Genomic DNA, 17780 nt, shown 5'->3' with positions numbered 1-17780 from the left:
TTAAGGTGCCCTGGAGGTACTGAATTCCTAGGGAAGAAAAGACGAAAGCCTATTCCATAGCTCAAATTATTAGCAGCTACAAATATCAAGTTCTGACAGCATCTCTTTTCCTTTTCCTACTTCCTGCATGTGAGACAGTAAAGCACCAGCGGCTGCTTCTTTCCCCCTTGCCAGCCTAATGATACTGAATTTCCAAGACCAGTGGTTCCTAAATCTGACTTCTAAGAACACACATTACAGGGTCCCACCCCAGACCTACTAAATCCCTCTCCCATGGTAGAAGCTAAAAATCGGTTTTTAATAATCTTCTTTTTGTTTCCAAGTTCTCAGAATGATTCTGAAGATCTGCCCAGGTGAGGAATCACTACCCTATACCACAATTACGGTGATTTTTAAAAAAAACAAATTCAAAAGGAACTGTCCACCCCGTCGCATCTTATTTCCCATACTTGTGGTTCCTCAAACATTTGCTTTCTGAGCAATGAAGAGAACAGAAGAGCCTCCTCCACCACCACCCAAATATCCAGCGATTAGCATACGAGACCCACAGATTCTTCACATTCTGAAGCTGTTAAAACAAACACCGTGTCTGGTGCAAAGTTTGCTCAGCAGCCCCCGTGGTTGTGTGGGCTCCCTTATCCACCTAAATGAACAAGCCAAGGCTGCTGATCCCAGGTAAAATGATAAATATATCAAAGGAGCCTCAGACTTAGACCCTGGATTCCATCCAGATTTCAGACCAAAAGATTGACTAATTCCTTGTTGGCAATACAAAAATAATAATGACAAAAATAATAATACAAAAACAAAATCACCTGTTCTTAGCCACATCGAATAGCATCTTTCCTCAAAGTAATAACTTTACTCAGGGTACTTCAACGTCAAGCTTAGCCTAGCCCACACAAGAAATAACTAAGGACACAGATGCAGGGCTTCTGTACAAGGTACCCTGGGAAAATGCAACTCCTGAGAACGGGCTGGGATGCAATGTGTGAGGATTAAAATTGGAATTAGTAAACAGGACCATGAAGAGAAAAGTCTTTTCATCTTCTGTCCATACAGTCTTCTGACCTCACTAGGCCAACATTCACATGGTCTCGGCTTCAGAAAGGCTTTGACTTTCCTGCTATTCTCCTAGTCTCGCTTTAACACATACTTTATATTAGAATGCGTTCCAGGAAGCATATGGCAATAGAACTAGGTCAACCATTAACCAAATAACAGGAAACTGCTCTGCAGCGCACACCCTTCAAAAGCTTGCTTAATGAGCTGGCTCTTCAGAATATGTCCTTCAGTGAGCTTGGAACTAACAGGATCCATGGGTTTCTTTAACGCTGCAAGGTCACCTCATACCTAGAAGGTTTCTGCACACACTAGACTTTCAACAGTCTAAATCATTCCACTGAGATGTTCAAGAACCAAAGGCAAAGGTGAGGAAACATGTTTTCTGAAATTGTTGACCATCTTCAAAGGGCATGACTAGTGTCCTGTCTCCGCTGCTTCGTTCTTCCAATTCTGTTAAACTGATAGGAAACACTATATACTCATCTTTCCTCTCTGTAACTTGTCTGTATTCCTTGAGCTTCCATACCACCATGAAATACATGCCATGATCCACTTAGACTTGATAAGCCAAATAAAGTCTTGGGAAAATATCTGTCTTCTTTTGTCGTATAAAACTACGAATGAGTTTCCTCCAGAACCACCGGCCTTGAGTCCTTGAGTATTGCCGAGTTTGAACGTTTCCTCTCCAGTGTTTCAGACTCAATTCTACGAAATCTAACTTTACAGTGGCCCGAAGAGTCATTCAGGCTCCTACCGGTAGACGGTCGTGCTCAAATTAGTATTCTTCAGGAACTACCAACAATCAAACTCTCCTTGGCTTCTTCAACCTAGACTGCAATCTAGACATTCTTACTTCCAAAACATATTTAATATAGATTGTAGAGTTGGGCAGTTTCCCTGGATTAATATTATATTTATTTATAATATTATATTTATTTCATTTTTCAATGAAAATGTCAGTGCCAAATCTCCACTTGCTGAAGTTGAACGCTGGATGTCTAGGAGAGCTGCAGTAGCCACCACTGCTTAAAAGGAACTAAGAGATTTTTGATTTCGGAAATGTCTGATTTCAGAGATGTTTGATTTCAGAAATCAAAACACATTTCAGAAATGTGTTTGGGGAACAGATATTCAGGAGCAACATGACCTTTTAAAAAATGCTAGACTTGATTAACTAACTCAACCCATACTTATTGATTATGTACATCTGCCCCAGGCACTCAGCAAGGCACTGACATACAGAGATGAACAAGGGAAACCCCACACCTGCCTTTCCACAGCTTCGAGCTAGTTCCATTCAGTAACTGACCATGAGCCAAACCAGTGGTTGGCCTTCCAAGTTGATTTGGCTAAATTTTAACTAAGTAAGGTCTTTTCCCCTGAAAACAGTCAGCAAGGCTTCCTTGAGCACCAACCTAAGGAATGGCACACTGGGCTAGAGGTCAAAGAAAAGCCTCTAAGAGTCATCCATATGGTGCAGTCTTTTGGATTCTGGATACCCAAATCTCTCCCATCAGGGCTCTTCTTGGGAAACATCAGGTTTCTCTTTTCAGGGAGTTAGTTGTATAACCATAGTCAAAACAAAAACACCAGGACCTCATCTAAGGAATTTAATAAATAATCCATTACAGAATGCTCAAGATACTGCACACAGAGGTTAAGGTACTTTCCTTCCCCTTTACCAGATTTTGGGGTCGTGTTTCATTGAGGACCGTACTGGCTCTTAAAAGTCACCATATAATAAAAGATACTGCTCAGCCCCTAAAGCCAAGAAGTTAAATGTTTATCAGTCCCACCAGGACAAGCTTCAAGGGGCCCCCTCACAGGGATTTCAGGTGGACTCAGGTGTATTCGGACTCCTAATCAGATAGTCACTGTTTAACAGTGCCCTGCTTATAAGAAGTGTTTTATAAAAACTGAAGGATGGGAGGAAAGGGAATTCGTATTTTTTATGTGCCCACAACATATCAGGCTCTGCACCAGAGGTTCACATTTGTGATCTTATTTATTCCCCACAAGAAGTTTACAAAGTGGATTTTGTTTTTCCAGATCAGGAAATTGAGGATCAGAGATTAAATCATTCACTCAAGGTCACACAGCTACTCACTGGCTCTGAGGTCTATGTTCTTTCCACTACATACCATGGCCCTCACTGCCAAGGTCTTCACGGGCCTCCCAACCCTGACAGCAAAGGGTTCCCTTCGATGCGGTCTCTGCATTAGAGTCAGGTGTTCCTTCCCGATATGAGAGTGCGCTGCTCCCAATACGATCTCCAGGACCCTTCAAAGAGGGCCCAGTGTTTCTCAAAGTGCCCAAACACTGATGATGGAAAAAGGTCAGGCCGGTTCCTGAGATACGAAGCAAGATGAACTCAGCGGGTCCTCCTGCCAATTGCCCTTGCCCTTACTCATCTGCTGGAGCATGCCAAGGCCTGCCTGGAATGACGCAGGCAAGGGTCACCATGGGTGATCCTATACCCTTCCAGACTACTCCAAAATAATAGCTCGGGGCTGCAACAGGCTGGCTCCTTGAAAACCCACCAGTAACGTTTCAGAGGAATCGAACCTCTCAGAGAAACTCTTTGCATCCGTCAACCTCAGCATTAAACCCAGGGGGTACAGAGTAAAGCAGAGGTCTAAAGGTGAAAGGTCTAGGAATCTGTGGACCTAATCCATTTTGGAAGTCCAGGTCCTAATATTGCCTGCTGGCTGCTCCTTTTTAATTCACAAAGGAGACACAATATATAATCTTCCCATATACAGAAGTTCTGACTACACATTTACACAGAAAAATGCAGATGAGTACCACAGTTATGAAAGGCCCAACTTCTGCCATTAATAAAACTGTGCCTCTGACAACCACTCTTTCTACTCACCAGCCCCACAAAACTGAGCCCAGAAAGGCAGGCTTGGTGAAATTTAGAGCTACTTAACATAAATAAACATAAAGCCCTCACTTGGGTTAGGAGGTGTGGCTAATTTTAGGTGACTGCTCGGTATCTGATGAAATCTGGAGCCTGGGCTTCTGACTGGTTTAATGCAACCCTCGCGCCTGCATCTAACCAACCCCACCTCAAAATTTTCTCCACTGGGGAAAACAAGTGGTAAGGTGGCTGAAAGAAGGAATTCATTCCTGTGCTGTGAGGTCTTCCCAGACAAACTGTCCAGTCTGCTCCAGCCCCCGGTCTGCTGAGGCGCTGCACCAGGGGCTGACAACCACAGGGCTGAAGCATTTAGGAACAGCTGATGAGAGCCAGGCTTCTGCTGATCTGCTGATCTGCATCCGGGAGTACTCATTCAGGAGAGGCTGTGAAATCCTTCCGAGCAGGCAGCAGAAATTGAGAGGGCTCTTGGTGATCAAGTGCAACTCCGCTGGTCCCATTCCTAGGAACGGAAGATTGGAATACTCCATGCTTCAAATGCATACAGAACGGAGTCCCAGGTACTAGAAACAAGTTCAGCTGGTATGAGAATCCACTTTTCCAAGAGTCAGTGGCTTGCTTCCTCTCTCTCTCTCTCTCTCTCCCTTTAACACAGCTGCGAAGTCCACTGAGTGTCCAGCCAAGTGTACTTGTGAACTTCGTGCCCTCTCAGGCCCGTGAGAGGACCCCATTCCAGCCTAGTGGCTTGACATACTCGCTCATCAGCTTTCAGGTTTAACAAGGGAAAACAATCTCCCCTTCGAATTGTAGGAGCTTTCTTTCCAGGAGAACTAGACAACCCTGATGGCTCTCTCCAGTTACACAGCAATTATGTAATTGCCGAGCTTCTGCAGAATCACTGGAACCATTCTGCAGCCTTCTACTACAGCTGCAGCACAATGTTCCGAGATGATTGCAGACTTTGAACGGATGGCCGGTCTCAAAGCTGAGCACAAAGGGAAGTACAATGGGATTCCATCTCAAGCGCAAAGATGCTCCAGCCTAACGAAGCCCTTTCTCCTCCTCCCAGGCTGGGCCACTAACTCCTGCCTTTGCCCACCCTACATGTGTGGGAAATAAACGGGTTCACTCCGTTTATGCTGACAGGTTCCAAAAGAGGCAGAAAATCAGCTGAAGTTTTGCCATGGACCATGCACAAGGTAATCATTTAGCCCATCACGGGAAAGCTCCAGAAGAGGACAAGATGCAAAGCGGGGGTGGGGGTGGGGGGGGGTGGTGGGAAGCATCTCTCTAGGCTTCCTGCACTGGCATGAAATGAGTGCTTCCCTTCCTTCTGCCAGCTCCAATCCTTCATGTTGACATTACACATCCTGTACTGTAGATCCACCCCCATGCTGCCGCTTGCCCAGCTGAATTATCTCCTGCGTCACAGCGGTGGTAACAGAACTGCTGGCTCGGCAGACTTGAAAGCACCATTTCAATGCTTAATGCATTCAGCAACTGGACACATTACCAGTGCGTCGGTCGGGGCTGGTTTGTGGCCCTCTCAGCAGCCATGCAATACTCAACCTAACCCTTCTGCTAACCAGATGGTCTGTTTGCCTCTTGGGACCAAACCATTCAACTTGACTTTAGTAAATTCTATCAAAATGTGGGGACAGTTTACAGCAGTGTGTCTGGTTCATCTCCAACGGGGTTGCTAAGACGAAAATGACCTAAAAATAACTGGAAACTCGACTTCACACCAACAGTAAATATTTAAATGATCTGCCAGATTCCGCACCCCAGCAGCATTAACTACATGGTTCGCAAGTTATACTGTAAATATATACACACAAAGACGCAGAAATACATGCATCTAAATAGGAATCCATGGCCCACTGCCTCCAGCCAAGGGTTCACCACCCTCTGGCTCATTTAAATGTGGTTAAGGACAGCCATCTCCATCATAATCACTCCAATTACCAAAACAAAGAACCTAACACAACTGGTAGAGCGATCCCACCTCCCCTGGGTTCGACCACCTAGACACACTGCAGGCGTACCAGGGACTCAGAGGGCCCTCAATAAATGTTTGATGAATGGAGACGAATGGGCACACATTTCTTAAATATAACAGCATCTATAAAACACGTTTTATGAGAGTGAAGACACTAAATTCTTTCCAACTCTATCATCATCCCACATCTACTAACTAGGAGTGCAAAGCCAGGCGGCGGCTAAATGTCAAGGAGCAAGCCACCTGCACAAGAGGCGGTGGATGGCCAGTAACTGATCATTGCAAATGAACTGCAGAGGTGGCCGTTCATCTAGTACCTGGCAGGGTGCTGGGTGTTTTACATACATTATGACTCTGAGCCTTCACCAGAGAGGGGATTTCACTCTAAAGATAAACTGGAGGCCAGGAGCAAATTAGGAACTTGACCCCAAGTAAGGCCAATCACTTTTCTACAACCTGGTTATCACAGATCAGTAAGGATTCTGCAACTTGGAAAGAACTGAACACAGGTAAAGGTGGCATCCCCAAATCTAACCCTCCCTGAGGTCTCAAGGAAAATGGAAAAATCTTTCCACTCCCAGAGCTTTTCTGGAAGCTAGGAAGTTCTATGCTCAGCCCCTCCTGTTTCTTCCCACACTTTTTATTTTACTGAGGGCATTCCACATTATTATAACCAAGACCACACCCACAGCTTAAACCTCCACTTCTTTCATTTTGGCGTCCACCCTTTGACACCAAAAATCTCTCATTTGAGGGGCTTCCCTGGTGGCGCAGTGGTTGAGAATCCACCTGCCAATGAAGGGGACACGGGTTCGAGCCCTGGTCCGGGAAGATCCCACATGCCATGGAGCAACTAAGCCCGTGCACCACAACTACTGAGCCTGCGTTCTAGAGCCCGCGAGCCACAACTACTGAGCCCACGTGCCACAACTACTGAGCCTGCGCTCTAGAGCCCGCGAGCCACTACCACTGAAGCCCACGAGCCACAACTAGTGAGCCCGTGTTCCACAACAAGAGAAGCCACAGCAACGAGAAGCCCGCGCACCACGACGAAGAGTAGCCCCCGCTCGCCGCAACTAGAGAAAGCTCGCCCCAGCAACGAAGACCCGATGCAGCCAAAAATAAATAAATACAATAAATAAATTTATTTAAAAAAAAAAAGTCTCTCATTTGAGAGCATCCTAGAGAGCGGAACACAGTAAATAAACACCTGGTCACTTTCTCTCTCCTCCTCAAATATCGCTGCACACAATTTTAAGTGGCAACTATAAATTCTTTTAAGAATTAAAAAAAAAACTTTCCACCACCACCCTGGTCTCTCTGGAAATGTTCAAAATGTAAAAATAAATAAATAAATAAGGTGTCATGGGTAATCTGCTTTGAAAGGTGAAAAAAATCACTGCTGTGCTACCCAAGAACCACTTACATGTTCTTCATCTCTGCCACCACCATCACCAGCATGCTGTCAGGAGGCACCAATGAATGTTCTTCTGACTCGGCACGGACCAGGCTAGGTAAGTCCTGTTAGGCCCTACCAACACCCTTCCACATTTTGAAATATCACCTACCCTGAAGGCACTCTAAAATTAGCCTCCTTCCCCGAGATCTCTAAGCATCTGATGTTACAGTACATTAGTAAGACCAAGTGGACATGGACTGTTAAAATAAACATTTGCACAGAGAAGACCAAAGCAATTCAAAGCAAGGACACAGGACAGCCCTCGAGCTGGCTCAGAGCTACCTATCGGAGTGAAGTCATACAGAGGCAACCAACATTTATGTGAAATAGCACAGGCCGGTATTTTCACTGAACAAATACAGTGTTCTTAGACAAAGCATTTTTGCCAGAATGATGCCACACAAGAGGAACAATAATGACATCTTTCTTCCAAAATGCTTGAAGAAGTTCACACTGATTAAACATTGTTCCCATAACACTGCAGGGAATATTTCTGCAAGGTGGGATAGTAAGTGCACTTCTCCAAGAGGACACGGCATCACCCTTGGGTGGTTTACAAATCCCTACTGAACGCACATGCAGATGTGGAGTGCTGCGGAGTCCAGAGCCAGCCAGACCAGAGGCTCACAATCTGGAAAAGTCTACCTGTGAATGGACAACAGCAGCGAGGACTACTCATCACATAAGACAGACACGGCACAAAATTAATCCAAACACCGAGTCTAAGACGAAGAACAAGACAATTCACACCTGGTAAAGCCCTCAGAGCAGACCTCTACCTCAGCTTCTCTATCCCTGAGGAAGAAAGACACTATCATTTTTCCAGTGCCCATTATGAACCAGAACCCCTATACACATAATACTTTTTAGCCCTTATGTCACTTCCGCAGATTCATATTATTATCCCCATTTTATTGGGTAGGAAATCAAGGGAACAGAGAGGTTAAGTGACTTATTCAAGGTCACACAGCTAGGAAGGAACAGAGACAAATTTCATCCTGTGCTTGTGCAACACCCAAAGTGTGCTCCATCCACTACACACCACTTCCTTAAAGACCCAAGCAAAATAACTGCATGCTCACACAGAAATTCTGAGAAATTTGTATTCCTGATTCTTCAGGAAAAGTTAAGTGCCTTCTCCCCAGCAAGAATATCCTGTCTGTCTGCCTATCTATCTATGTAAAATATATTTACATACTTCTACATAAATACATACACATACCCCCATATACCCATATACCCATAGACATGGCAGCCGAGTTCCTAATTGTTCAAACAGTTCAATGCAATGAAGTTCCGCCATGGTGTGCAGATTTTAATTGCGTTACTTTCCCATATAACTGCATGTCAGAAAGGGAAGGCTGCCAAGTGACAATCTGGCCCAGTGATTCACAGTGTCACACTGACATGCCCACTTCTGATACAGGTTGTTGCTTATACTTCCTAGAAATCATTGACTTCATTTAAGAGATAACAGTAAAAGATGTCCCCAGCAGTGGCATGTTCTTTTTCTCTTGGAATACACTAGCGGCAAATGTCAGGAATTTGGACAAGAAGGGGGGATCCTATAAAGTTAAAAGCCCTCGCTCTGTACTCCTCAGACCTTAATGATCATGCTGATAAGGCAGCATCTTAAACACAGATGACTCTCTTTTTCATTTTAAGACTATGCCTTATAAAGTAAAAGATCTATTCAAATGAATCACATTAAATCTACTGAACAGGTATCATGGGCTGAGAAAAGCATATAGCCAATTTTCAATCTTTTATGCTTCAAGATTCCCATGTGCTGACTTATTAAATGTTTTTCAGCCATATTTGACTCAAAAACTTGAAAATTTATTTTTCTGTAGACATCAATACGAGCCATATAATATGTGCGTGGTCACAGACAAGATGATGTTGCCACCAACTTTTTTACTAAAATGGGGAAAAAGATGATGGGAAGTTGGCAAGAAGGGACAAAGGACCAGGAGGAACGTACTGGGAACATCGGAAATTCACCATTCAGAAGCTGCTTCAGAGAAGATCGCTAACACTTACCTGTGCTGGGGTCAATTTTGTTAATTGTAGTTGACGTCTAGAAACGGGGTTATGAATATAATTATCATGAAGCAGCAATTGGGCAATCACAACCTAATTAAACCCACTGACTAGATTATCTTGTTTTTCCCTTAATAATCACATAACATTTAACACTTGCTCATTTCAGGACCTATGGGTGATGTTCATTCATTATTAACAAGCTACAGCCACTGGTCAGAGAAAGACTGGGTGAGAGATTCAAACACTTGAGTCAGCCAAGGGGTGGGGAGAAATTTCAGGGACATCTGAAATCTGTCCTTCAATCCCACTTCACTGCTCAGCCTCCCAAAATTACTAATGAGAGGCAAAGCCACGGGAGAAGATGGAAAGAATGATGAGAACTTCCACACAAGCGCAAGGATACAGTTCTGCTTTCTTAAATGGGTGCTATTTTATGTGATCTATACAGTGTGCTTTTTCACATTTTAATGCAATCTGCCTTGGGAGCGGTGATTTTCTTTTCAGGATAATAGAGGATTCCTCCACCAGGCCTAAATACATAAACTTTATACATTTACCTCCTTGGACAGGCTCTAAAGCTCCCTCTCCTCCCTGGCTCTCATGTTGAGTGGGTTCTCAAATTCAGTGTCCTGTTCCCAAGTGGATGTCACTGCACCCATAAAGAGACCTTGACCCAGTTCACCTTGACTTTCTGCAGTGTTCCTGAGGGTAGCACGGGTAGACTTCTCTTCAAAACATTAAGAGGAAGATTGAAGAAACATGTAAAGGACTGGTCTTTGAGACAGGCTGGTCTGAGGGAGCATCTTAGATGGCTGGGCACTACAGCTCAGGCTGAAGACAGTCCCTGTGGCTCTAAAATTAGAAATTCCATGGGACTTCCCTGGGGGTCCAATGGTTATTTAAAGACTCCACACTCCCAATGCAGGGGACCAGGGTTTGATCCCCAGTCAGGGAACTAGATCCTGCATGCCACCACTAAAGATTCCGCAACTAAGACCTGGCAGAGCCAAATAAATAAATAAATATTAAAAAAAAAAAAAAAGACTCCGTGCTTCCACTGCAGGGGGCATGGGTTTCCCTGGTTGGGGAACTAAGATCCCGCATGCCACAAGGTGCGGCCATAAATAAATAAATGAATAAAATTAGAAATTCCACCCACAGAACTGCACACTTTGGTACAGTTCAATTTTACTCTCTTCAACTATGTAGTTATTTTTTTCTGAGCCGTTTTCCCACTAAAGGACTTTATCTAAGAAAACAATGGTTCTGATAAGTTTGGTAGATAATGATACGGATGATGGGTAAAAGTGGGTGACTTTGTGACCTCCTCTAGGACGCTTTAGACACAGGACACATGCTTATCCTCCTACCCAGGTTTTGGGTATGAGTCTGTCTAGGGACAGATGATCACCTGAACAGATCCATGGCAAAGTTAAGATTTTTATAAAACCACCACCAGTTGCTTCAAGGTTAAAGAGTCTACTCAGCAATTAACACCAACCGCCTGTCCTACAGAAAAGCTACTGCCCTGGATATCTGAGGGATATCTGGACCTGCTCCATGGCCCTTAGTACAGCTTGTTACTCTATTAAGGGCATTTGTGGTCATCCCTGAACAACAGCTTCCTTACTGTACTGTGATGTTTCAGGGAGGGGCAAATAAAACCAAAACATCCATCATGTCTCCATGATCTAAATAGAGCACATGGTGATCACTAAGGGCGTGGAGGATACCAGCACCCATGCTTTGAAGAGTATCTGCACTATTTTCCAAAAACGACACTTAGACAGTGGAACTAATTTTCAAGTATGTCTCTGTGGCTTTTGAAAACATTTCTCCTGCTTGCAGTAACCAGAGCCAGTACAGGGCACTCAGGCTTTCAAAAGGGGCCCTAAGAAGAGAAAAACTTAAGACACCTTCTCTACTTAAAAAAAAGTCATACAGCATTATCTTTCTGCTTGTAACAGGGAGGGGCTCCTTTTAAATAGCCACGTGTATAACTACGTTACTCTACTGAACTTGATACAGTACAATTTTTTAAAAATTTATTCTCTAAATTTCCCCCTACATGGTCTCTTGGGCTTTTTTTTTTTTTACCATCTCCTCTGTAACTCAGAAGAACAAAGAGAGGGCACTCTTTAGTTAAACACACTTTGTCAAGATATTACAATAAGTTATATCTCTCATATCAACTAATATATTACAATTAATTTTCCATTAAGCTCAGAGTTCCTTCCAGAACACCAGGATATACTCCTGGCATAAGCAACTGCAAGAGACAAACCATCCGAAACATAAGCTATTAGCAAACTAAGTAATAATCGGGGTCAGTTCCCAGAAGCTGAGAGCCAGGAGGTGGTCCCCCCATGTGTGCATTCTGGCTCCCCCATTACATAGCTCCGTGAAACTTGGGTAAATTACTTCCCCGACTTCAGCTTTCTCTACCATAGGAAAAGTCCCTGGTTCATATTAAATGTTAAATAAATGTTACCTAGTATTAATATTAACTATGAGTCACTCCAAGAAGGGAAATAGCGTTCTGTTAACGGTTCATGTGATATTCCCACTCTATAGAGGAGTTGGCAGAATTTTTTGATGAAGCAATCATTTTTAATCTCGTTATGGAAGGTCTTCTTACCCAACATCAGAAGGGACAATACCCAGTTGACAGCAGAAGAGGGGGAGAAGTTTTTTATTTTATTGAAATATAGTTGATTTACAATGTTGTGTTAATTTCTGCTGTGCAGCAAAGCGACTCAGTTATACACATATTTACATTCTTTTTTATATTCTTTTCCATTATGGTTTATCCCAGGAAACTGGATATAGTTCCCTGTGCTATACAGTAGGACCTCATTGTTTATCCATTCTAAATGTAATAGTTTGCATCTACTAACCCCAACCTCTCAGTCCATCCTTCCCCCGAGGGGGAGAAGTTCTTGTAGCTGAACTTTGACATTCAAATGAAAATGGTCTCTTCCACCCAGATCCCTTTCCCAGTTATCATTATGAAATACTAATTAACAGTCTTGAGACAAGACCATTTAAGATAGAAACCATCGAAGAGAAAAGTTTCTGGGTGATAAGTACTTGTTATTGAAATCTTTACATAATCTCTAGTTGGTTATCTATGTTTTGGCCATCTTCAGCCGATAACCCAGTGTTCAAATTTTACCCCACGTGTAGGACCCCCAGATCAGGTCCAATCTGGGTTGGGAAATTGATGTGGGATTGCTGACTGACTGGTCACACAGAGGGATGATGTAATTAGGGATTAGAACAGCTAAACGTTCTGGACCACGGTGGCCTTATTTTGGAATTTAAAATGCCAAGATTGGATTGACAGACCAGCTTGGGATGCACAGCTCCAGCAAATGGCTTAATTCCAAACTGGACACACGTGGTCATCACGGTCTATGCCCTTCCCCTCTGAAGTAAGCACATCTTTGTTCCTCACTTCTTCTAACACCCGGGGCGCAGGTAGAGAAGCTCTATGGATAACCTTAGCGAGGACTATCACATGTTCTGCCCATTAATAATGCAACTACTTTCTGCTGTGCTCTATTCTCTACTTAGCTCCTTTTCCAGGAAAATCTCCACCTAACTCTACTTACTTAATCAGCTCCTCCAAGTTTCCATCTGCCCTTTAGCAGCAACGCTGTATTTGTAACCCCAAAGTCACATAAATTGTCTCCCAAGCCCAATTCTATGTTTTACAGTAAGAACTGACCAAAGAATGTGGGTCTGAGCACTGGTCTTCATATTTCACATGCAATAGGTACCAAATTACAAGGTCTTTTTTCACTTGCTTTATTGTTTTCTTAAAAGCAATGCCTTTCTTCCTGTAGGCTCTTCCCAGTGGACAGACCTCTTCTCTTCTGACTTGTCAATCATTCTCCTGCCTCTCTTCTCCTTTTCCTTCTCCCATCCAAGCAGTCTCTCCATCCCAGCAAATTTCCACCGCGTAATTATGGCAATGCTTTAGCTTACTTCTCTGTTAGCTTAACAACCCTATTTTCTACTTGTGCTGAAAAATGCTACTGTTTGCTTTTCTGATGGGCTAATCCGTGTATCCTTTCAAGGCCTAACTTCCCCTACCATGATAGCAGCTGGAGCACTGATTCACAGGTGCCTTCCAAAGCTTTTCATTAGCAATAGAAATGAGATGGTTTAGAAACCCATTTCTTAATCTGCAGGTGAGTATTGGAACCTTTGTGCAGCAAACATCTTTCAAGTATCCCACATTGTGCCACTACACAATTATTTTCTGCCTAATAAGTACAATGGTATAGGCACATTTGTCCCGTTAAAAGGGAGAATGTTCCCTCAAAGGAGATCAGCACCCTGCCTTTCTTTCCCCCACCCTCTCTGGCATTTACCAGCTCAAGAGAAAAGCACTCAGCTGACATGAGCAAAACTGAAGGGCAGTGACTCTCCCTTCTTAAATCTGAACAGGGAAGAGAAGAATTCCAAAATGTGAAGGCCTTAGCTCGTGTTCTGGTTCAACTGGCCAGACGAGGGTTTAGGGAGCGAACTGGCCTTCCCCAGCCGGGCTGTGCGGCAGCTAAGCCTCTCCACAAATCCTGAGCTGCATTACTTCTGACACAGTTGTCTCGCCGGGGCCTCGAGCTCCTTTTGTACTCAAACCAATCTGAATCCAAAGATAAGTCTTGCCTGCTCATCTTGGACAAATGCTTAATTTCCTACTAAGTGATCCTAACACATTTTCATCAGGACCCACTGGTTGCTTGTGGAATTTTCCCCACCTCTCCTTGCACGGTCTTTGTGAAAAGTCTACTCGAAAGCCTGGCAAGTAACTTTCTGAATTAAGCAGTCTTCATCCTCAAGGATTTATTTTTTGAACAAATAAGTACCTCCCCACCTTCCCTTCACCCTCTGGAGCAGGCTCTGCTCTCTCAATGAAGTTGGGGATAAGCTGTGGACAGAGCCGGCAGAAGTGTTTTCTTAATATTCAGAAGCAACATGCAGTGAACTAAACAAGCAAACACATGAAAGCAAGGAAATCAATACCAAAATACCCATGACCTGGCACAAAAAGAAACCTTCCCTCCAAGAATAACGCAAGAAAAAAACCCTCTCCAGCTACGAATTAGGCAAGAATACTTTGAAGACACCAAGTCATCTGCTCACCAGAATTAAAAGACAATGCACTTGCAGGTGAACCATATGGGTAACCTCTCAGCCCACACTACTCTGCCTCTTGTCCTTCCAAGCCCTGAAAAATCCAACTTGGTGTTGCAGCCACAAATCCCAAGACTACAAACCCTATGTATGCGTCAACTGATAACGACAGGATCCCTTAGAAAGTAGATACATTTTACAATAGCATTTCTGAGCAGAAAATGTAAATCCAATTGCTCCGTGTGTGCAGTTCTCCAGATACAAAGTTCAAGGGGACAAAAGATTCAAAAGAGCTTCCTAATAAACTGTCAATGCAACCTAAATTCATAAAAATCCATTTTCCTTCACTTGCAAACTACTCCTCCTAGGTTTTATAAATCCCAGAGACAGTTCCATTTAGGATTATCTTCTCTCCAATCCCCCCCCCAACTTTTTTTTTTTTTTTTTTTTCTTCCTCAGTACTGGCATGCAAACCATGCTGTTTTAACTTCTTTCCTGTTCTCCCAGTTCTTCTGGAACATTTTATTTTCGACAGTCAACTCATCTGGAGGAATGCCACACTGAGGTCCAACTGTTTATAGCGTTAACTGTGTTTCTGCCAGAAGTCCACATCCAGCCCTACCTTCTCCAGACTGCCTCCTGGATTAAGAATTTATGCTTTCGTTTGGAAGAAGCTTAGAAAATGTGGAAACTTCCAAACATCACTCTTCTTCTTTACAAAGTTACTCTCACTTGTCCAAGAGGAATCAGAAATGGAAAGCTGTCATCACCCTTCTTCAAGTACTGTCCCATCCCTCTCTCATGGTTAAATGTTGCACGTGCTGTTCAAACGGCATTTAAAGGATGACTTCATGTCTACTGGGGCATGGGAAATAGCTAGCCATGGGTCTGCAAGAGAGAACTGGGCCTCAAGGAGATACATGGAGGGCACATTTTTGGATGAGTCTGGAACACTGGGAAGCCACCAGTCATCATTTTAGACTGGATTTCACTCTCTTGGGCATTCATCAGTATTACAAAATGGCATCTCTGCAAGAAGCCAATTGAAATCTGTACCAGGTTGCAAAACAGATCCTCAGAGTCCAATTGTGGGCACTTTGGTAAGTTGCAGTAGGCCCAGACAAACTTCCAAAGAAGGGCATTTGAAAAGGACTCCCCAGCCCTGGATGACAGAACTACAGAGAGGAGGACAATTAGAAGAAAATCACAGCTACAGACCCAAGAGCTAAAAGTCCCACGAACAGAATTGGCCTCTGGAGCGTGTCCCTTCTGAGCATGAAGGACCATGCTCAGCCCCGGGCTCCCCAACATGCTACACTCAGCTAACAAAAATCAATACTCCTGCCCCACTAGCGTATGATTTCAGGGTTTCTCAGACAGCCTTGCACCCTGGAGAGGAGAGCTGGTGTTTCACATGCCGCTACAATCATGGGCAGTAGGGCAGTGGAAAGGGCACTGGACTAGGAGTCAGCCGACCTGAGTTCTAGGCCTGGCTTTATTACAAATGAACTTTCTGACCTGTGCAAGTCACCTCACGTCTCTGTGCCAGTTTCCTCCTCAGTACGATGCGGGGGGAGGGGCAGATGTGAAGGAGATGATCTCTCTAAGGCACAAAAAAACTAGCCTCTCAATGAAAAGTTCTGAAAGGTGACTATCAGATACTTAATATTCATCATTTAGGGTGTTACCAAGTAGTCAATTTTTAAATGATTTTTATGTTAATTTCTACTTGGGAAATAATATATTTGTCCATAACCCCCAAAATCTCAGCTTAATTCCGATGTTCCCCGGAGTTCTTTCATAATACAATCAATGCCTCTTTTCTTTTCCTTTCTTATTTTTTTAAGCAACCTTCCCCAAACTAAGACTTGTGCTATTAAAAGAGCTTAGAACTTCCCATTTCCTTGCTAGGGCTAAAATTAAACTGTCCATTCCTTAGGGCCCAACATAACATCTGCCAGATGTCTTGGCATATCACACAAGAAGAGGAATTTTCTTCTAACATTATCTACTTTCCTCTCTGTTTGCTCATAATCAATTAATAGGTCACCAACACCCAGCTAATGTTTCCCTCAAAGTCACCAACTTCCTAAGTATGTGAACTTCACAAGATGCTTGCTTTCACACACACACACACACACACACACACACTCACAGACACTTGATTTTTTTTTTTTTCAGCTCACTAGATTTTAGTAATAGACACTGGAAATATTTCCCCCACTTCTTCTGAATTTCCTTAGTTTCCATATACCAATATCCAATCATACACCCATGTCAGGTCCTTTGCAATCTTAGTTCATTATTTATATATTTCCTAATTTGTGAGTGTGGCATTGTGAAATAGCCTCTCTATTCCCCAGCCATCAACTTGAAACATTCAGTGCAGCTTTGTCAGTGTTCTGTCACATGAGGCAGTGAACTATAAGTCTGATAAAGGCACATACCACAAAGAAGATAAGTAAGGTTACCTTAACCAAGAAATCTCAATACCAGGAAAGAATCCAAGATAGACTAGACCCTATTAAACTCCATCACACTGAAAACGGGACTCTTTCCCAAGGCAACTTTACCATTCTTTCCTTTCAGGAAAACTGACCACAAGTACTTTAAAGTCCATTAGTACAGTTGGATTTCTTTTTTCCCCTACTGTCTTCCAGAAGACTCATTAGAAAGAAAGAAAAAAAATATATATATATATACACACACACATATATATACAAAATAATTATTTCATCTAAAAGTTGTCTCCAACTCCAAAGAGTAAGGAAAAAAACAAATCCTGGAGGAATGTGATCAATGAATTAGATGGACATAAATCTAATATGAGAAGGATTGTGGAATCCGAAGACCCAACGAGAATCTTCTCTATGGCAGTGTGCATCACAGCTCACATATACTTCTCCAGAATGATTTCTCTCTGTGATATATCAGAGCAAATTAGGTAAAAACTTGCCTAATGAGCCTCATCAACTTGACGTCTCAAAAACAAAAAGGATCTCTGAGCTTTGACATCAAATGAGAAGGTCCCACTGGACACTTTTTATTGCTCTCATAGTGGTTTATCCTAAATACTTGTCCCATTTCAAATGCATATATCTAGAAAAATGCAAAAAACCATGTCTTGAATATAATGGTACTTCTCATGTTGGTGAAGAGCATCAGAGATGGATGTGTCTCTTAGGTAA

At 43.1% G+C, this 17780-nt stretch overlaps 1 protein-coding gene across 11 annotated transcripts in view; it reads right to left on the bottom strand.

Annotated features, from left to right (window-relative positions):
* ZNF462 (zinc finger protein 462) overlaps positions 1-17780 on the bottom strand; it is a 143754-nt gene that overhangs the window by 119014 nt on the left and 6960 nt on the right. The window lies entirely within an intron of this gene.

Source organism: Balaenoptera acutorostrata, chromosome 6, assembly GCF_949987535.1.
Source record: "Balaenoptera acutorostrata chromosome 6, mBalAcu1.1, whole genome shotgun sequence".
Lineage (NCBI taxonomy): Eukaryota > Metazoa > Chordata > Mammalia > Artiodactyla > Balaenopteridae > Balaenoptera > Balaenoptera acutorostrata.
The sequence above is the reverse complement of the archived record's forward strand: the minus strand, read 5'-3'. Positions and strand labels throughout refer to the sequence as shown.